The sequence below is a fragment of the Canis lupus genome, chromosome 35 (genome assembly GCF_048164855.1).
Source record: "Canis lupus baileyi chromosome 35, mCanLup2.hap1, whole genome shotgun sequence".
Lineage (NCBI taxonomy): Eukaryota > Metazoa > Chordata > Mammalia > Carnivora > Canidae > Canis > Canis lupus.
In genome coordinates, this window is record NC_132872.1 from 15,596,465 (window position 1) to 15,619,105 (window position 22,641).

Sequence of the window (22,641 nt, forward strand, 5' to 3'; positions counted from 1 at the left end):
GGATGCTTTGTACTTTGTCATCAAAACCCTTTTCATCTCTCCTTCTCTCCTTTTTCTACTTTGAAGAGTTAAACAGACACCATACAACTGTGGAGACTAATACAACAAACACGCATGAGCCCACCTGGAATTTAAAACTGGAGCTATTTTCACGTGATGCTCTTGACTTATGCATAGGTAACGTTGGCTTCACTTAGTCCCGTTCTTCTCTCTGCTCCTCCCCTGCAGGGAACCCTTTTATAAACTCAAGGTGATCTTTCCAGTCAGATTTTTAAAAACTACATATACATGTGGGCTGGAAACAATGCTGCTATGTATAAAAAACTTTCATAAACGATCATCTCCTTACTCCATTTAACGAGTCGTTTCTTCACTCTCAGCCCTTATTATACTTTTGTTGCCCTCTCTTTTCCTTTCATTTTTTTCCCCTGTGTGTGTGTGTGTTTTTTTTTCTCCTCTACACTTTTATCTGGCTCATTCTATTCCCTTCACTCCTTTTCCTTCCTCATCTCTGTTCTGTCTTTGTACTTCTGACGTGCATAATCACACATGCTCATCAGCACGTGGGCCCACCTAATCCTGGCCATCCTCTTGCTGGTGGCCCTTCCCAGAGACAGCTTCCCAGATCACAGTGATGTGATCCTCATTCCCAGAAAAGCAACACTTGAGTCCACACCAACAAAGGGGGGGTACACAGAAGATCATGAAGTCTCTGACCACTAGATTAACTCAAGTGTCTGATAAGCAATCCTTTTATGGAAGCCGACCCATTCGAGTGAGCAGTGCATTGGATAGTGCATTAAAATTAATGTAGCTGCCTCAGTCTTATTTTGCCTCTTTCCTGGTGATAGAAACAGCTGGGTTTCTGACTACAACTTGTACAGTGTTAGGAGAGATTTGACATTTAAAAGGATCTTGGGACCCACTTTTACCCCAATAGTTTTGTAATTAGGTCTTAGAATTTCCCTAGAGAAAAGTAAAATTATTCTCTTTACTATTATACCTCCTGTTGCAATTTTCTGGTCCACTTACTGAACTCCCACTCAGATCAAAGGGCCACATGTTTGACTCACCAGATTCTTGACCAGCTCCTGCCCTCTCCTAGGTTACCTGATGCATTTGCCATGTGGCTTCTTTACCACGTGCTCCTGCCTTCAGTCAAATAACTGACACTCACTCATATTTCCTTGTGCAATTTTGATTTACCTCTTCCTCTTGCGAGAGATCCAGAGAGCATACTTATATTCAGACAAATGTTAAACCTCTTTCAAGGAGCTTGCATCACTATGGATATCCTGCTCTTCATTTTCGCAAAAACTTTCATGGTGCACAGGGGGTGTCGGAGAGAGGAGGCAGAGAAGTGATGTACCCTTGCCCCTAGTGATTTGATCTTTGCACGCTTCTTTACCATATCATTAGCTCTTGCTCTATTCTCAATTTGGTTTTGTCTGCCCAAATGGATTTAACTTCTTTGAGGGTATGGCTCAGACTACTTCCAAGTCTGAGAGGAGTCTCCTCATCAGTTACCATATTTTGTCCTCACCGCTGACATACCTCTATGCCTCCCTGGCTAGACTGCAAGCCTCGGCTGTCGTGGTCAGGGTGTGCCTTGAATGCCTGGCATAGAGTCTAGTACATGGTAAAACTCTTCATCTTTGCCAGTATTCTGATTGAGGGGGGAGATTGGGGGGGCTTTTACTGTTCCACAATCTTGGAAAAACATTTAACTTTTTTTTTTTTTAACCTCTCCCTTTTTCTTTTTCTAGTCAATTACAGAGGAAGCAAAGTTGTTTAGCTCTTTTTTTTTTTTTTAAAGATTTATTTATTCATTCGAGAGAGAGAGAGAGGCAGAAGACACAGGCAGAGGGAGAAGCAGGCTCCATGCAGGGAGCCCAATGTGGGACTCGATCCCGGGACTCCAGGATTGCGCCCTGGGCCAAAGGCAGGCGCTAAACCGCTGAGCCACCCAGGGATCCCCAGTTGTTTTGCTCTTAACCTGTTTGTGAGTAGATGCATTGCACAGTTTGAACCAAGGGAGAACACCTTTACACATGTTTAGCCACATGAGTTCACCTGACTAAAACCTTAAGTTTAATGAGTATAAAATTTACTTTGCTGGAATTCTCATCTTGAAGTACATGAAGCGCCTTAAGCAGAATCCATATTTCAGTTTAAGAAAATTCAAATAATGCTTCTGATGACACATTTACCAACATCTCATGTGTATAATATATATAGCCTTTTTATCTTAGGATTTCACATGGCTTTACCAACACTAATTAACCAGTGGAAACAAGGTCCCATGTGTAGAGGTAAAGAGATGGCATCAATAACTCCTTTTATCATTGTGAACTAAGAAACTCATAGATTCTTATCCACTAATGAGAAAGCATACATTAAAAGTTCTGTTAGTCCAAGGCATTTCTTAATCCAACAGACTTTCCTGCCCTTTGGCAATTAGTCGTTCTTCTATAGGCTGCCTGCACAATAATGATTTGAAAACTTTTGAAACGTTGACCCCTGAGTGTGTAGCTAAGCTGAACAACTTTTAGAAGGAGTTAAGTGATTATTTTTCCCATTCCTTCTTGTATGGTTCTTTCTGTGTGAAAGGAAAAAAAGAATCTGGTGAATCATGTCAAACAAGTAGAGAAAAATGGCCCTGAAATGTACAAAATGGCAGTATACTGACTCATCACATTTACACTTACATTATAGCTTATTTTAATATAAATTCAAGCTGCTAAAAATTACTCCCACAGACAGCTGTGTAAAGTCACTTTCTTCCCCCTGCACATTTTCTTGTAACCAAAATCTTAGAGTGATTCTTTTAAATGTCTGTAGAAGAGAAAATGAAGATTACGTGCCAGTGTCCAAATTAGGAAACCACCTCATTGTGGTGACCATTTCCTGAAGAGGTCCTCCAGAATGCTGAAGTTCCCTATGCTGAGGGTCTTCTCCTTTCCAGCTCTCAGGCCTGGATTGCTCCCAGGCCAGTCTCCTTACTTGGTGGAATAGGTGCCACAGAGGAGCATGGCACAAGAGTATGTTCTGGATTCAGAGAATCTTGGCTCAGATACTTCCTCTGCTGCCTTCCAGCTCTGTCACTTAACTGGTTCCTCTGTCACTTATACTTGCTGTGAGGGTCACACTAGATCACGCAAGGAAGGTGTTCAGCACTCTGACGGGCACATAATAGTTATCAGTAATGTTAGCTCCTTTCTCTCTCCTTTGTGCTCTTGTACACTCTCTTTCTCTCTTGAGAGATTTTCTCCAATCTTGTCATCTTCAAGGAGCAGTACCTAGAACACTCATTCTGTGAGTTACTTTGTCGTTCTAGTCCATACTGATTGGCATTCGGCTTTAAGTCACTCTTAGTTTTAGATAGGGTCACCAGTTTGCTATTACCTTTGTAGTTAGGTGGGTAAGTATATCCTGAATATTCAACAAAAATGTCTGTGGATGTGTTTTATTTTTACATAGCTACCCTAGTGCCTAACATTGTGGGGAGGTAATCGAGGGGCTCCAAACTATGTAATTGATTGTTATTAGCTAGGACCCAGCAGATATGTAAGATGTTGATAAAGCTAATCTCTAAAAAGACAAACACAGTGGTTTGCCCACTTTGGGGTTGCAAGCTTCTAGTTAATTAAACAGTCATCCTTTCATTCTGTGAGCTGACCTACTTCTTAAGATAAACTATCAGCTGGTTGAGGTTTATTTCCCCTACATTCTTCTTATACAAAAATAAAAGCAAAACTAAAATTTCTCACTCTGTTATTGCATTTGAATTTCAGTGACTTTGGATAGCTAAGCACATATTGTTCAGTCCCCCACTCTATTCTTTTTTTTTTTTTAAGATTTTATTTATTTGTTCATGAGAGACAGGGGGCGGGGGGGCAGAGGCAGAGAAACAGGCAGAGAGAAGCAGGCTCCATGCAGGGAGCCTGACTTGGGACTTGATCCCGGGTCTACAGGATCACGCCCTGGGCTGAAGACGGTGCTAAACCACTGAGCCAACCGGGCTGCCCACCCCCACTCTATTCTTAAGGATTTAGATGATGGGTTTAATTTTGCTGGTGTGAGAAAACAAGATTCGGGGAAAATAACCAGTAACATTCCTGCCAGATGTGATCAAATATACTGAGGAAAGACAACATAAGAACTGTTCTTTGGGAGCTCCTAACCAGCATACACTGAAGGTGAAATTGAGACTTACATGTACCTAAGTCTCTATTTACAAGTACATGAAAAAATTCACAGCTAAAGCAGTTGCAGATTATTAGATAAACAAAAATAATACATCTTAGTGTTTATAAATAGTTTCTTTCAATAAATTAGTGTCACTCGAAAGAAATTATTATCTATGATTAAATATATAAATCCTTGCTGTGCCTCACTCTAGAGCACCTTATGTGTGAAGTTGCCCATTTGAGAAGCAACTCAAAAGCAAAATAATTCAAGAGTCTAATGTGACTTTTCCTTTTAGGGCTAGGGTAAATATATATTTTACTTTGTTCAGGATAGTGCTGGTTTATTCCTGTTGTCCTAATATAATTATACATTGCATCCACTTTCACTATCAAAAAGTATCTTAGTTTGAATAATATTTTTTTCTTTATCCTTTTTAGGGTCTTACTTACAGCTCTATTTTTTGTGTTCATAGCAATTTATAGCTTGGGGCCTATCTCTCCAGATTGGTATTAGTGCCTGTCATAATGTGGATCTCTACTCATGTTGGCTAAATGGTTCCTGTTGCTTGTTTGTGTCCCCCTAAAAGATATGTTAAAGTTTGAACCTCTGTTACCTTATTTGGAAATATGACCTATTTGGGATTCAATATTCACAGATGTAGTCAAGTTAGATGAGATTATACTGGATGAGAGTGGGTCCTAAATCCAATAACTGGTGTCTCTATAAGGGGAGAAAGATTTGAGGACACAGAGGATACATGAAGAACAAGGCATGTGAAGACTGAGGCAGAGGTTGGATTTATGTTACCATAAATGGAGGAGTGGGAAGCATTTCCAGCAACCACCAAAAGCCAGAAGACACAAGGGAGGATTCCTCTCTAGGGCCTGCAGAGGGAGCGTGGCCCTGCCAACACCCTGATTTCAGACTTCTAGTCTCCAAATTGTGAAAGAACAACTTTCTCTTGTTTTAAGCCACTCAGTTTGTGGTAAGTTGTCACAGGAGCCCTAGGAAACTAGCATATTTTCTCACTTCACCTGTTCTGGAAGATAACTGAAAGGCTTGTTGGGTTCACAGAGTGAACCAAGTCTCTGTAACCCAAGGCTCCATGCCCAGTGTGGAGCCCAGCATGGGGCTTGAACTCATGATCCTGGGACTGAGATCTGAGCTAAAATGAAGAGTCAGATGCTCAACCAACTGAGCTACCCAGGTGCCCCTCTGTTACCCAACTCATATCATCCCAGATATGTATTTCAAATAAAGTAAAATATATCCTCAGTTTTGGCTACCTTAGCAAATCTCCCAGACTGAGTTTTGCATTTGGCATAGAGTCTGTATTTTAAGTCAAATCATCCAATTATATTCTTTAATTTTGGTGAAAATCTTATATAGCATGGCAACCATAGGTCAACTGACAAATTGTCAGAAACTCTTAAAAATGTTCATATAGGTAGATGAACATAGATACAGATTTATCTATTATAATATTTTAAGCAGAGTATCTGTGTTTAAAAAATTTATGTCTATATTTATGTAGTTGTAGCTGTAATATGGATATTTATATATTCTATCTCTGTCTCTCTTTTTATGCCTGTATCTTTATCTGTATATGGTATTTTTCAGTTTCTGTCCATCTGTCAGTCTGATCTGACAATTGATGGATAAATCAACAGGTATTGATAGATATAGATATATAAAGGTTATTTACAGTTGCAGGAAATGCTGTAAATAAAAACTGGCTTTCAGAACACTTCACAATTGGACATCACTCATTTACAAAGATATTGTATGCTTTTTGAAGCTATCTTCCTTCTCTTGCTGTCTATTCAATGGGAATAAGATCTACATGCTTTACTAAGCTGCTGTTAGGATTTAGGGAAAACATTCAAGGCCTGATGGCACTAATGGCAGAGAGACCCGGAAGGGGTGGATGCTGCTGAAACCCTGCTGAGGAATAAGGAATGAGCCATCTGGGCCTCCAGCTGAGGCCAATTGGATCCAGACAAGAGCTGCCAGCAGGAATGGTCTGGATCTGGATGACGGCCATCCCTGCCAAAGGAAGTGGGCTGGCCCTGGAGCAGAGGGATCGGGATGCTCTTCTCAAGAGAAAGGACTTGGAAGACAGGTCCTCTCAGAGGTCACAGTAGGGACAGACATGTTATAATTATTAACATTGACGGAAGGCCAGCAAGATGATGAGTACTGTTGAGAACATGGAAGCATTCTTGATTTTTGTCCAGGGAATCATTTATTCTGGCAAAGAGGTCAACTCTGGCTCCTCTGTCCCTTATATTGTAACTCTGCAGAGGAGTCATTTACTTGAACCAAAGAGACCAACCTTTTTCTTTTATCGATCCCATCCAGATGTTATGTTTCTATTGAAAATTTCTTTCTTCTGGTGCTGCTGCTCTCATCCTTTTGCTCTCAATTACTTTGGCATCAATTCTGGAAGAAAAGAAACATCCTCTGGTTCATCACATCTTTTATATTAGTTTCTACAATATTTTAAAATGGTGTGGTTTAATAACATTATTGCTTCCCTTCGTAGATTATGTAGTTACTAGATTTGTATTAGCACCTCTTTAATTCTAGAGTAGACAAGAGGGAACACCAAACGAACTCTCATTATCCACAGTGGTTTATTCATTGGGTTTAAAAATAAGCTCTTGGTGAAGTTATGTGAGTTATGTGATTTTTTTTTGGGGGGGGGGTTAGTTTAGATAAAAGATGATTCAAGGTATTTACTATATTTATTGACTTGACCTGTTCTTTTGCAGATCAAGTCTGTGCCTTTTGATACTTCTCTGTCCATTAATATCACAAAAAAACATAGTAACATTGTTGCCATGAGTACCATGACAGAGAATTTAGAGAATTTTTGTTCTTTAACCACCTGAAGCCATTTTGTGTTTTTTGTTTTTTTCCCATCAAATTATTTGGTTTTGGCACTATTTGGAGAATTGTTAAGAAATAGTTTATTATCAGAAGTGTGCACCAAACCCAGAAATATGTGCCAGACCCAAGAGTTTGATTGCTTTTAAAATGCTGTGTCAAGGTTAACACTGGAGTTTTTGATTCATTTGTTCTAGGGTAGATACACACTGTAATTTCGAAAACCATCCCAAGTCAACCTCATGCATATCCTAAATAAGTGTCATTATTTTAACAAATGTTCTGTTGTATATCATACTCTTGGCAATCCAAGGGTTTCAGTACCAGCCTAGTTTTTGCCTCCTTTCTGCCTTTCTCAAAATGCTAATTGTACTCTGTATGTAATGACAAGTTGTTCAGTTGTCTTTATACCGTAGGTCTGAAAACTCAAGCCCATCAAATTCCATATTCCTAGCAGTTAGACTTTTCCATAGCTACCAATACCAAAGATTTTTATTAATTTGAGAATCTTAATGTCCCCAATTAGACCTGTTGACAATAAGCAGGGTGAACTTATCTAGACTTAGTCTTTTTTTGTTTCTCATGTGCCCAATACTGAATAGTATAGGGTGAAGAGGGAGGTTGGCATTAGTGAGTTGAAGCAAGGGTCCTCATCAATCAGATAATTAGTCATCAGACATCCATCTTCTGGGTGATGGAGAGTAAATGGAGAAGGGCTGAGCCAGCAAAGTAAAAAGTGAGATGGCTAACTCAGTCTGCTAGGACTATAAACACAAAACCAAATAAAACAGCAACAGAGGATTAACAAAATAAGAGAGGGTTAAATAGTACTGTATTAGACTATATTTCATTTGAGACTGTTTCTACTGGAACACATCACAAGTCTAAATTGGAAATAAAAGCTATTAAGTTTCAGTCAACCCATGAAATTATTACTGCAAACATTCATTATTTTTCGAAGCTGCCTATTGACAGCCCTTGCCTGAAGAAAGAATTATATACCCAAGTCACAGTGGAACACAATCACTGAATTTCAGATTATAAATTCATCACTGTGCTCGTAAGCCCATGCCATTGTTTCAAGTAATATTTAGGTAAAATATGTGTATATTTTGTATTTCTTCACATTTTGGTGCGATATGTTGCCTGGTGGAAATCATAGTGCTGAAAGTCAAATGTGCCAGATTATATTCAGAGACCAAAATTAGAATGTCTTTGTATATTAAAATATAGGGCAGAGAATAAATAGAAAAGTCCGAGGATGCAATTTTGAACATATGTACAAAATGATCTTCCTATTATATGGATAGATATATTGCTCATTTGTCATTTATTCATTCAAAGAAGCATACTGGGCAGCTACTCTGTCCCAGATAGTGAGCGAGGCAATAAGAAAACAAGGTGGATAGGTCATCTTCTTCTCCCAAAGGACAAGCAGACAAGCCGCAGACTACCAATAGAGTAAGGAGCTTTAGGGTTGTGCGTAAGGGGCTCTGGGAGCACAGAGCGGGGATGTTTAAGTGGAACTGGGTAATTAGAGGAGGACTTGCAAAGAGGTGCCACTTGAGCTGTTTTCAAGGGGCATCAGCAGAGCAAACAGCGAGAGGAAGTGAAAGAAAATTATTCTGAAAGAATGCTAAATTAAAATTCAGGTTCCGAATACCCTTGTAAGTTTTGAACAAGGTTTTGCAGTCTTGATAGAGTTCCTTATCTTGGCGTTTGAATCTCCAGAGTGCCTTTGGATTCTTGATCTTATGGGCTGCAAGATTGGACAAAATCCACTGTGAACATTGTTTGGTATTCTTATTTCTGAGGAATGCATTTTTGAGAATGGCAACTTCAACAGACTTTCTCTTTGTTATGATCTATCTTCAGAGAGATTTATTCAATTTTGTAGGATTAAAAAAAATTCTACTTTCTTTATTCATTTTGCATTCAGTGAAGTACCATATGCTGCAGTGTAGACAAGTTGGGGAATGGATGATTCTCCGTGTAACAAGGACATCATTAAGTGATCTGATACATCAGTTCTAATTAGAACAAAGTAAACTTCAGTTCAAACTGAGATATCCATTTACATAGAGCCCCTATTTACCAGAGCAAGACAAATACTTTTTATAGGTCAGTGTACTTTCAGAATAGAATCTGATACATTTTCAGCATAAACAATGTGAAGAGCCTTTAGATTTCTGTCTTACATTTACTGGGTCAGTAGAAACCCAGCAAATTTCTGGATTGGTCTCCGCTTAGCAGGGAGATATGAAAAGCACTTTTGCTTGATATTTATAAAGATAATGAAGCATATAGACAGGAAAATTTATATTCTGGAAGTAATGTAGTACTAAGGAAAATATATCCAGATTTGTTCTTTGAGTAAGAAATGTGATCTTCGAAAAGACCAAGTTGGACATTTGCTGAGTTAATTTGTTTATCATGCATAGAAGGATTTTATCATGTAGTGTGGCGATGGTTGACTACAGTCATTACATTATACTAAGTGTACATTTTGTAGACCACATATTTGGTGTAATTGTAGCCTGAAAATAAATTGAGTCAACAGATAAAGTATTTTGAGAAGTCTAAAGATTAGGCTGAAATTTGAAGTTTCCATACAAAGTTCAATTTCTGGCAGCAGCCAAAGAGAGATTCATTTTTCTGATATTTTTTGTACAAATTATGTACACAAAATGCTTCTTCCTTCTGCTCCATTTTCCAAAGCTTTGGCAATAGGTTAATATGTGCCAGTGATAGAATTTCAAGTGCTTTACAGGCTCTGTAAGCACATGATGGATTTAGGATAATCTGTGGATTTGATTTCACCAGGCTCTCCTGTCCCATTCTCATCTTTCTTCCCCTTTTCTTTCTCTATCTTCAAGTCATATAATAAGTCAAACTTTAAAATATTCCATTCATCCCTCATCTCAGTGTTAAAAGAACAGTCATGATTGTCACCCAGTGAGAATCGAGTATCTAACACACATGCCCCCAATGCCATGGCATTTTCTAAACCAAGCCTAATCTGAGAGAGGGAGACCTAGGCAACTGGAAGAGTGGCCTGTGATTTCTGTTTTTCTAAGACTTGAACCTTTTATATCCATGTGTCACTTTAAAGTGTTTCTGCCCTCATCTTCTGTATATACTTACTTACTCATTTGATGCTTCTACCTCCTTCGATTTCTTAAAGTTCACCAAGTTTGCAATGCATTTTCACCCCATGTGTATTTACTCATGTTGATCTTTCTGTCTTGTTACTAAAACCTTTCACTCTTGATGGATCCATCCAAGGGTCATCCAAGGTATGACGGAAGGACATCAACAATCTTGGGCACAATATCTGTCTCTTGCAGCTTCACTATCTTGGGAAAGTTATTTAATCCCTTTGAGCTTTGATTTCCTCAACTGCAAATTGGGGATAATACGACTATTAAGTAAGAAAAAAATGTATAGTCCTCTTCCTCTTCCTCAACCTCCTCCTTCTGTGAAGCTTTCTCTGATGGCCCTCACTAGTCCCTTACAGTGAGAATCTTTCCATCCTGTGTGTTATCATGCCTGTTTGCCTTGATAAGGAAAGTCCTCTCTTATTATTAAAAGTCCTCTTTTATTATAATTGGATGTTTGAACGTACATTTTCTCTTGTAAGCTGAAAGCCCCATGGGTGAAGGGACACTATTTTATTTAGTGCATACTAAACAATTCAGTAAAAATGTGATGGCATTTGAAAATGGGAATTACGTGATCCTCCCCTCCCCCACGCACCTTGCCCTGACTTTCCCTAAATCATCTTTTGACATTATCTTTTCTTTCTTTCTTTCTTTTTATTCTTTTTTAATCTTTTGGCCTTTTCTAAGATTTGATGTTATAAAACTTATATGGTATTAAAGTTGTAATAGACAATAACATAATCTCAGCTCAGTTTGTCTAGTTGGGGGCTTATTTTGTTTATTATCAGAGAACTGAATCATTCCTGAGTGAAGGTATTCTTGTATTGTTATTACATTTCAGGATGCCTTGGTCTCTGTCCATTACTTCCTACAGATTGATCAAAACTGAGGACCTCGTCAGGGCAATGATGAGCTAAAAAGCATGGCAGTGTCTCCTCTGGTGTCTGCCTTATGGTGAGTTCTAACACTGCACACTACTAAACCGTCTTCCTCACTTTGCCTATGTAGGCCCTTCTAGAAGTACAGGACAGAAGAAAAAGTGTGTTGAATGTGCCTGTGCTTGGGTGTCTGGGAGTGGTGGGGAGTATGTGAGCACGCCGAGAGATGTTGGTGAAGGAACATTTGGCATGCTTCTTCTACATCTGTTGGAAAGAGCCAGCCAAGCCACCTGTTGTATTTCAATTCCCCATTCCTCAGGGACCTGGCTGCTTGCAGCAAAAGGTTTAAGATAGCAGAAATCCACAAAAATAGAGAAGTTATAGGTCACCCAGTTCTTTACACCGGGGATCCCCATCAGACCATTCTCTGCAGTATGCTCTTTAGTACAATACAGAGCATTTCTAAAACAGTGAGCTCTTTGTCTATCTCAGTTTAAAACATTCTAAGGGACAAAGGTTTAACTCTCCTCTAAGGGAGATGAATCCAAAAATCCCATTGTTTACAAGGTCAAGAAATGTGTCCCTGATTGTCAGCCGACAGAGTCACTTTCAGAACTTCCTAGTATTCTCCACCTCATTCCTTTTGTACCTTGGGTCTTGAATGGAGAAGGCTCTGACTTATTTTGGCCCATAAAATGCCCTGCAGGATGTCTCAACACATTGAAGAAAGGTTTAATCTATTTCTGTTAAAACCTGGAGAAAACTTTTCACCTCTCTCTAGGAGCTACTAACCCTGGGATGCTCTCTTTTTCTCTCTCGTTTTCTGTTACCTGTTCTGTCTTTCTTACAGTGACCACAGATTCTAAGTATTATTTCTGTTAGCTTGTTTTTGAATTTTTCTTTTCTTTTTTCTTTTCTTTTCTCCTTTTCTTTTCTTTTCTTTCTTTTCTTTTTTTCTCTTCTCTTCCCTTCACTCCCCTTCTCTTTTCATTTTTCTTTTCTTTCTCCTTCCTTCCTTCCTTCCTTCCTTCCTTCCTTCCTTCCTTCCTTCCTTCCTTCCTTCCTTTCTTCCTTCCTTCCTTCCTTCTTTCCTTCATAAAGCTTTATGGTAAAAATGTAAATGTTGCTTTCCCAATTTTCTAATCCAGAGAGTCTTTCTTAGTCCAACAGAGAAATTCAGAGGTGATCTGTTCCAACTCCTTCATTTTTAACACCAGTGACTAATACTCAGAGTGAGGAAGTGGTTTTCTAGGAAAAATCAGGAAAAATTTCAGTGCCGCTAGGCCTAGCCCCAAAAAGTGCCAATAATAACTTTTCCCAACATGCAGAGTGGGACACTGTCTTAGTCCCTATCTGTCCACATGGGGATAAGAACTCCCTAGATGTGCTAACGTCTTTGAGAATTTACCACGAAGCTCAAAGACAGCGTGGCAGCAGGGAGGTGTAGGAGTTGTCAAGAATCCCATACCTGTCTCAACTAGTCTGTTGGATGTCAAGCTGCCTGCTTTGGGATGTCCACTTACTTGGTTATGGAGATTCATGGCTCATTTTAAAGAACAGGGTCCTGATCCCGACTTAGCTGTAGTGGGTTCTCAGTGTTAAATAGTTGCACTACTTCTGGCCTCTGTTGGAACAAAGAATTTATGTTGAGCTTTTACAACAAGAAGAAGGCCATGTAGCTCCTTCTGTAGTGCAAGCAAGTGGCCCATATACCTCAGTCATTACCCATTAGGCTCAGGAACCTCCTAGCATTCAAATAGTCTGACTGTCTAGGCTACCACCAATCAGCTCCTAGCCTTGAGACCAATTAATCTCTTTAAGACTCAGGTTTCTTATCTATAAAATGAAAAAAAGTATATCAGTACCTACCTCATAGAATTGACTTGAGGATCAGATAAACTAGTAAGTGAAAAATACTGTCATGTTCAAAACAGTAAACATTAGCTCACAGATCTTCTTCAACTTACATGGGATTACAGCCTGATAAATCCATCAAAAGTTGAAAATACCGTAAATTGAAAATGCATGTAATATAACTAACCTACCAAACATCATAGCTTAGCCTAGCCTACCTTAAACGTGCTCAGAACACTTCTATTAGTCTATAGTTGGGCAGATGATCTCACACAAAACCTAGTTTATGATAAAGTGTTGAATATCTCATGTAATTTATTGAGTGCTATACTGAAAGTGAGAAACAGAATGGTCGTATGAGTACAGAATGGTTGTAAGTGTTTCAGTTGCTCACCCTTGTGATCTCCTGGCTGTCTGAGACTCTGGCTCGCTGCCACTGCCCAGCATCACAAGAGAGTTATCTTACCGCATGTGGCTAGCCTGGAAAAATATCAAAATTCAAAATTCAAATTATAGTTTTACTGAATATGTATAGCTTTTGCTCCATTGTAGAGTCAAAAAATCTTAAGTTGAACTATTATAAATTGGGGACCATCTCTTTTTTTTTAATTCAAGGTGCCCTGAATAAAAATGGAGTCACTCTGAGAAATCTGCCGTATTTCACTGTCACTGGCCACGGCTGGAATCTAGCCCTCTAAACAGTATTACAACCTTGCTCAGGTATTTCTGAGAAGGCGACATGGGTGTGTTTTTCAGACACTCATGAGCATCAGTGCATTTGTGCAGCCCTGTTGCCTCTTCTAGGGGCTGCTGTTGCCACTGAAACTGAGGGTTATCTTGTAGTGAATTGAGGCAGGAGAAATGCCTCTCTTATATTTTGGGGGTTGTCCTTTATTAGAAGTCCTTCCAAAGTAGTAACTTACACTCCCTTGTCTTTTAGTTTCTACTCACAGCGTCTTAGAACCTGAATATGAGTTCCTAGAAGGCTGGAATGGCAGAAACCAAGCTAGTTCATCAGTTGAGCCTTTGGGTCTGATTCCCTCTTAGCAAGAATTCTCTTCCAAGAGGTTCCACAGTCTCCAAGACAAAAACACATTGGCAGCCAGGTTCCTAGTCCCCGACTCCCCAGGCATGTTTGAATTTCAGCTGCGGGGCCCTTGCCAGTGGTGATTTAACCTGAAATGGCAAAATTCATATCAATAATGCTCATCTGAGTGAAATTAAGGAAGATGTTAACTCATTTAAGGGGAGGAAAGTAAGGCACAATGTATGTGACCAGCCACTATGCGAGTCATAACTTCTCCCAGGCATTAATACGTACCACACAGGAAAGCTATGGGACTTTGCTTTTTGATCTTAACAGCAAAATCCTCTATCTGTCTCAGAATGGCTAATTTAAAAATCCAGTCTGCCTAAGGGCTGTCAGGATTTAAATGACTAGTATTGGTTCTCATTTTTTGCCTCAACTTTCAGCATCTCTTAAAGCTGCCACTTATTAATGGGCTAGGTGTGGGAGATGCCAGGGATAACAAGGAAGTGATTTGTCAGCTTAAAGGATGTCACTGGTCATCAAAGAGTCCCTGTTCTTTGTGTGAGCTGTAAAATCCATCTGAGTCACAAATTCAGACGGGTGACACTTGGTATATCCACAGAAATTGAACATTTATGCCAATTACAGACTCTGTACATGAGGAAGAACAGAACTGATTTAGCCACTAGACAGTAACTCACCTTAGGGCTCTGAAAAAAAAAAAGCATAATATTAAGTAACAACCAAAAATAGAAACTAAATTCGACCTAATTCCAATCTGCTGCCATCACTCTATTCCTTAAGGGTTGTGGAGACAAATCCTCACAAAGAGATGGACTACCTAAAATAAGTTAATTGGAATTTTGTGAAGCAGACATATGAATATATATATATACATATATATACAAATATATATATACTATATTTGTAGTATTATGAGTATAAATATATATAAAAATATATATAACAAGAAGTGTCATAAAGGATTAATAACATATATGATGTAGTTCCTACTTGCAGATTTCTACAGTCTAGTTCAAATAAAGATATACAGGTGGAAAAGGAACTGGTAATTCCATGAAATAATTTTGTGTCACATAAGTGGATTAGATACTTGACATTTAGGGTGGACTCTTTTAATTTGGGATGACAGGGGAGTTTCCTCTAGGAAATGGGATCTAACCTGGACTTTGAAAGATGGGAAAAGTGAATATAGGTTGATAGTAAGAGGGAAGGAACTTCTTTGTTAGAGTAATGAAGTAAAAAAAAAAAAATTGCAGAGACAGGATAATCCAAGTTGTTTTGAGGGGGACTATGAGTAGACCATTTAAATTGGACCAAAGAGGTGAGTATGGGAGGACAGCAGTGGAAGAAAAGCTGGAAATGCAGGTTGGGCTCCGTTGTGCTTTCTTTTTTTTTTTTTTTTTTTTTTTAAAGATTTTATTTATTTATTCATGATAGTCACAGAGAGAGAGAGAGGCAGAGACACAGGCAGAGGGAGAAGCAGGCTCCATGCACCGGGAGCCCGATGTGGGATTCGATCCCGGGTCTCCAGGATCGCGCCCTGGGCCAAAGGCAGGCGCCAAACCGCTGCGCCACCCAGGGATCCCTCCGTTGTGCTTTCTTGAGTGCTAGGCTAAAGATTTAATATATTTCTGAATCATCAAAAAGAGCACTATTGAGCCTGATTACACAAAGTAGTATTTTGAGGAGTGAGTCTTGGAATTGCATGGGATGGATCAGGGAGGTGAAACTAAAAATAGGCAGGCTAATGAAGAGGCTTACAGTATTGTGTGGGGATGATGTTGGTGGAATCTGTAATATCTGATGGTTGATCTAGAAAGAAAAACCTGCTTAAGGATGTGGGATGAATGAATGAATGAATGAATGAATGAATGAATGACTGACTGGCTGATCACAGGCTTTGGTGACTTACTGACTTGACAGGTGAAGGGAGAGGGAGAATGAGAAGTGACCTGAGGATTTTAGCCAGGCCTACTAGGAACACTGTGGGACCAAAATCAAAAGTGGAGAGTTCCAAAGGGCAAGTGGTTTTTACTTGGATTGTTGCTCGGGCTCCCTAAGTGTCTTTTTGAGAAATAAACATCTTCAAGTTGGCAAATTAAACTTTAACTCCATTTAAATCTGACCTGTAAAGGCCATCTGTTGAGGACAAGTAAAATTAGGTATGAGAGAGAAGACCACACAGTGTATAACAGGTAGAGAGGTGGTATTTTAAGTGTATGCACAACATCATTGACTGCCTTCTGGCTCTCTTAGAAATTATTCTCTGAAAATGTAACTTTTATGTGGAACTGCATTTCATTTATCTCTCACAAATCAGTACTATCTCTAGGGGATTTATTTTAAAAGATTAAGTAGCTAACCCCTTAAATGAACAGGGCTTCAGCTAATTATTATTTTCTTTACTAAGAGATTTTCATAATAGCATTTGAAATTTGAGAATGGTAATGCTTGCTGAATTCTTCTATATGCTAAACTGTTATTGAGTCAGGTGAGACTGAGTTTGAATACTTGCTCTCCACTTAATAAATGTGTGATCTTTTGTCAAAGCAGGGTCCTTTGTAGAATGAGACATGGTGAAGATTGAGTTAATACGAAGTGCGAAGTGCTTGCTGCAGTATCTGGCATATGGTATACTTTGAATACATGTTAGGTGATGGTTTTGTGTGTGTGTGTGTGTGTGTGTGTGAATTTGTTTTTTAACAGACTCACCAGCATTTACAAACCCCAGAACAAAATAGGGTAATTTTTCTTTAAATATTCCATTCCATATGGCCTGGAACAGTCAGCTTGGCATTGTTAGAACCGGGAAGCTATCTCAGATCTGAGGTCAGTTGGGATTATAATCAAACCCCATCAAGAGGAAATCAGTTGTTTGGTTGGTTGTCTGCAGCCTCTGGCCTCACTTAATAGGTGTTGGCTGTTGAAAATGGTATTGTCTTCCCACTGCATCCTCATGGTGCAGATCCACACAGGGAGAGTAACCATCCTAGCCAGGGCCACCCCAGCTGTAGTCACCGAATGCCAGCAGACAACTGGACCTCAAATATCACTCAACCCTTAGGTTTGTATATACACACTCAGACATGTGTTCACACAGCATTTTTCTGTGGCAAACCCACTGTACCAGGGTGGCTGGTCCAGGCAGGTTTTCCACAGAGGTAATCCATAGCTGAGACAATTCAGACCTAGTCTGGAGTCTGGCTCTCTAGTCTAGAATCTGTTCCTCATGATGAGATTTCTCTGAGCAGTTCCTAAGCTCCTAAACCACTAGCTAACCTCAGCCATGTCAGTTAGAAGTGTTTGAATAATCTGCAACTCACAGGGAACAGGAGTGCAGTTTTCCATCCCTTTCTTTCCAGAAACACTGTAGAAATGTGCTCATTCCCATTCCAGCATCCTTCGAGCTCTCTATTCTAAGGGATTTGGGTAGAGCATCTTCAGTTGAGGAAAAATAAAGAGGAAACCTGAATACCTTTGCCCCATAACCATGGATGCCTATTTGTTTTACACCACTTAATTAAAAATGGTTCTTTCCACAGCTAATTGATGTCTCCACTTGTAGAAGCTGAAGGGATTGGCAGTTTTTGAAATGCATATTCTCTCATTAAAAGACTTAAATTTCTGCCTCACCAGTCATCCCTCTCCACTATTATTTTTCTTCTTATTATTATCATTTCAGAATTGAGGAGCTAAAAAAGTCCCTTGAGAAGACAACCTGAGAGGAAAGAGGCAAATCTGATTCTTTTAAAATCCTGCACTCAAGTCAATTACCATGCTAGCTTTGGTCTGAATAAAAAGAAGATCCTCTAGCTTTTTAATGAGGTTTTTCTTATATGATATATCGAAATTTAGGTGCATTTCAGATGACCACAATTGCCTTTTTTTTTCAATTAAAAATTTCTTATTAATTTGTGCCTTTAAAGAAGCCTCAAGAATTCTCATTTCTTATACTTCAACTTGAAAACCAGATAACCACCTCTTCTACCTGTGGCTTTAATAAAAAAAGGAGAAAAAGCCTCGCTATTATAGTGTGATCACTGTTAGTTTGACATCCCCATCAAAGGAAACAGCTCTCCAAGTAAGGCTGTCCTTAAAGCCAGAGACAGACTTGTCAGTAACTCAGAGCCAGAAAAACTGGATTTCTAGAACTGTGATCAGACTGTCAGGGCAATGCTGCCTCCATGGGGATCAAGCTGAGCCCACCTATCTGAATTTTTCCCAGACATAACTAAGAACTCTAAAGATGAGCCCTGAGTAAAAGACACCAAATGATTGCATCACTGTTCCCCTTGAGGGATTTGGTCCTGAAGACTTTGAAAACTCTCTTAAATTAGCTCTAATTAAATGCTGTGAATCTGCTCTTCCACCATTCAGAAAATGGATCGCCTCATTGTGTTTTTTTTTTTTCATGTTACTAACAAAGTGGGAGAATGGAGATTCTTTAAAAGATTAAAAGCATAGAAGGAACCTTAAAAAAAAAAGGAGTTAAAAAAACGAAAAAAGAAAAGAAAAAATGTCTAGGCTATACTGGATCTCCCGTGGATAAATGGATGGTGGCCCTAGATAATAATTCAGTATGTCTTGACAATTTGTTGGGATCACTCAGGTGGTATGCTAGCCATATGGATTATGGAGTCATACGTATAGATTATTGAGACGGCTACCAGTGCCTTTCACACCACCGTGGCTTACTGCGTATACAGACAAGAGAAGTTATTTTGTAGACTATTCCTTAGGGTGTGTGTGTGGTGGGGGAGGTGGGCTGGGGGCTCATGAGACACTCTCGCTCTAAGTCATCCTGACAAAATAGATTTATTTAAATATTTGCCATAAAGTGTTTCTGCACAAAGGAAATGTTTTGTGGAAAGAATTCATGACACCATACAAGCATGTTTCTTTAATTGGAAATTGGATACCCTCTACTAAACATTTTATTGGAGAATTTATTTCACACTTTATGAAGGACCCTGAGAGAAACACTTTGTGATTAACTATGATTGTCCATATATGAAAAATGATTAAAGGAACAAGAATAAATATGCAATTAGTAGGGCAGGCTTCCAATCCTTTATTCATTTTATGCCATTTCCAGCAGTACCATTTCTCCCAAAGATAGTAGTATTAGGCTGGACATCATTAGGCTGACCTAGTCAGTTTGGTGTCCTGTTATCTTTTATTGTTATTTTAACCTTTAATGCAAGATGGATATAAATAGAAAGCTAAAGATGCCATATAATCCTTCAAGCAGTTTCATTTGAACAGAGGGAAAAATGAGGCCCAACATTTCTGATGGTTTTAAGTTCTTAGATAACACTTGTGACTTACAGACAAGTGGCTTTTTGTTTGGCTTTAGTTTAGGTGTTTGTTTTGTGTGATGGGTAAATCCTGTATACTCTACCACTATGGTCGCCAGAAAAGCAGCATCGACATCACCTGGAAACTAGTGAGAAGGGCAGATTCTCAGGTCAGTCCCAGCCTTGAGGATCAGAAAATCTGCAATGGGGGTCTAGTGGTCTCTGTTTAACAGCCCTCCAAGGTGATTCTGAAGCCCACTCAAGTCTGAGGACCACTGAACCATGCTGTCAAATTCCCTCCTCTCCTTGCTTTGCATTCCCAAGCACACTGTGCAGAGAGTACTGTCATGACCTAACACAAAGTAGAGTTCAGTGCCTTTAATGAAACCTGCTGGCTTTGTAGCTTCATAAGCACAGAGTCCCAAATAATTGAGCTAAGCCTATATACATAAAGGAAATATGTAAGTTTTCCCCCACTCTTTCCTTTTTTGGGTATTAAAGGTCTCATTTCCAGTTCTGAAGTACCTTAATTTTTGGGCTTGAAGCAAGTAATTTAACTTCTCTTATCCTTGTGGTCTTCACCTGTAAGCACACATTCTTGATAGGGTTATGAGTATGAAATGAGAGCCAGCTAACACTAGCATACACAAGGGCCTTTAGGGGAATTAGAAACCAGTGCTCCTCCTGGGGGGACCAATTTTCAGAAAGCATCATTTGTTAGGGCTAACACTGTATGTTGTCCAAATCTGGCCAGGAGAGCCTCAGCTGGATTTCTGCCCTGCCTTTTGCCTTGGCATCTGGACACCTTTGTCCAGGGTGCAGGTGTATGCAGAGTTCTTGAATGAGACAGTGTAAAGCAGCTGGCATATCACAGTTGTTTTTCATACAGTATTTCCATACAAGACACATATTACACATAAACATACTTTTCTCAGACATATCTGTCACATGGAGAGGAGCATACCTGGTCATCATTTGGTTATCAGTAAAGATGCTTAAACTGCCTAGTTAAAGTTTAAAAAGAATTATCCTAGTTCTGAATGCTGTGATGCATGGACCAAATTAAGAGGTTAATTAAAAGCATTTCATTTTATCCTTAATGCAGAGTACATATATCTTCTCTGGACCATTAAAAAACGAGATCTGGGAAGAAAACTGGTTTCACTATTGCAACTCAAATACCATCCATGACTTCTTTATGGATTGATGGAATAATTTAAATAGGTGACTGACACTCTCGAATAATAAGTAACACTTGGATATTATGTGCAGTGTGGAGAAGTTATTTCCTGACATGGTATCATCTAGGTGTTGAAGATTGGTCTCAAATCCTTTTTAAGGGCAAAGGTCAACCAACAAGGAGGAAAGCCTGGAGGAGGCACCAGAAGAGGAAGAGTGTAGTGCTTGGCGCCTTCACAAATTCACTTAGGGTTGACCCTTCCTAGACTTTTCCATGTAAGATCCTGAGTGTCATCACTCTAGGAAAGACCTACAACCCACTGTCATATTTGGTAGTCTTAGATTCTGGTATTCACTTTTAGCACAGCTCGTTATTACTTATTATCAGGTCCCTGGTGTGAGGAACTAGGAATCCTGCCTCATACTCATCATTACATATTAAATTGGCACAGTGAGAATGATGGAACAAAGCATGGGCTTAAAAGCAACACATTCTTTAAAGGCTACACTAAATCCTTGGACATCTATACAATACTAGGTTATAGTACAGCTACTGTAATTAAGTGTTATATGAGGAAATGTAACAAGATATGTGGCCAAAGTAAAATGCTAACCTAAATAGGATCGTTAAAATGTAACACAGGAAATAAAATTGGAAATCACTATTAGAACACTGCTCATGTTACAAGATGTCAGAATCATGCATAATGCAAGAGTGGAACTGCTTACAAAGACTTTACACAAGAGAATTTAAACTTGCTTCTGTGGACACAAGGAACTGCTCTTTGAAGCATGGGCTCTGATGAGATTCTGCTTGGCTCTAACGACATTCCAAGGGAATGTTCGTTTCCATCGGATGCATATTTACTTATAGGGTGCTGAATGAAGGAGCATTCGTACTGCGTGGCAGATTGCACCTCCACCATAGTTTTCATTAATCACCTCTCCTTTGGCATCTTCACCATTGCTTTATTATTGATCTGTTTTTTGAACCCTCTATGTGAATAAACCTACGATCACAAAATTACCCATTGATCAATGTCAGCAAACACATTCCTGCAAACACAACCTTTAACTCTTTTCTCCCTGAACCCTCATTCCATTTCATCTCTTGGGCAAAGGCCTGAAAAAACAGATGATCCTTGTATTATTCCCTGAAGGTCAACAAATCCAGATTTTGCTAGGTTTACAAGCCTGAACATAAAGCCTGTCTCAAAGAGAATACTTTTCCTCTGCTGCTCAGATTCTAAGTCCAAAGGCCTTTCTTGCACACTCTAACATCCCCCTCCATTCGTGTTGAAGACTGTGGATCACATACTGGCCTTTGTTGCCACACACTGAGAAATCACCTTCTTTGAATACTTGTGCCAAATACAAACATATTTATCCACATACTAACCTCTCTAATTTGGACATAATTAGAGAAAGGGCTATTTAATTAGTGAAAAGTCTTAAATTATAGATGGCTGATTACTTTTGAGTACATAAAGTAATAGCAGGAAATGACTAACAAAGTGTTGCCAAGTACAGGACCTGCCAGGCCTGTTTTAATGAATAGCTAAAGATCACTGAAATTAGCACATTAATTGTATGCATGTAAATTGCTTCTGCTAAGTGCATTAAAATGTTGTTCTCTTTGTAATCATGTTGAAATTATTTATTTGGTTAGTACACCCTTTTCACAATTATTCATGAGAGACAAAAAAGCGAATTTCAACAGTCCCTGCCTAAATCAGAATACCACCAATTACATGCTTCCACATTTTACCATGCGTACGAACGACTCATGACCTATTTTTTAAAAAAACCCAAATGCACATCTAATAAAACCCATCTTCAGGTTTACTCATTTCCTTGCTTTGTGTCTTTCTTTCAGAATCCCTTGGAGGATAAGGTGAGGAGATCTCAGGCTCCAGACTAAACTCCCTGAGTGTGAATCCTTTTCTGCCACGTCATAGCTGTGTGACTTTGGGCACGCTGCTAAATAGTCTGAGCCTTAGTTTCTCATCTGCCCTCCAGGGTTGTTGTGAAAATTAAATGGATAAAATGATGTCCTGAAAAGTTTTCTCAAACTTGCATGATGACAAAAATCACCCAGGGCACTCATAAAACCAGCAGTTCCCAGGCCCCTCCTCTGA

At 39.2% G+C, this 22,641-nt stretch overlaps 2 long non-coding RNA genes across 13 annotated transcripts in view; one reads left to right on the forward strand and one right to left on the reverse strand.

Moving 5' to 3' along the window:
* Positions 1-22,641, forward strand: part of LOC140625116 (uncharacterized) — a 97,392-nt gene that overhangs the window by 21,828 nt on the left and 52,923 nt on the right. For 11 of the 12 annotated variants that reach the window (XR_012024498.1, XR_012024499.1, XR_012024489.1 and 8 more), the window contains 2 exons: positions 67-177; positions 11,083-11,195. This is a non-coding gene — a long non-coding RNA (uncharacterized lncRNA). Of the gene's footprint in view, positions 1-66; positions 178-11,082; positions 11,196-17,709; positions 17,956-22,641 lie in introns of those variants that run through there. The other variant, XR_012024500.1, reaches the window with a different exon arrangement.
* On the reverse strand, positions 6,432-14,032 carry LOC140625119 (uncharacterized). The gene is made up of 4 exons (XR_012024503.1): positions 13,925-14,032; positions 13,368-13,453; positions 12,643-12,743; positions 6,432-6,633 (listed from the first exon to the last, which is right to left on the reverse strand). It is a non-coding gene; the product is annotated as an uncharacterized lncRNA (long non-coding RNA).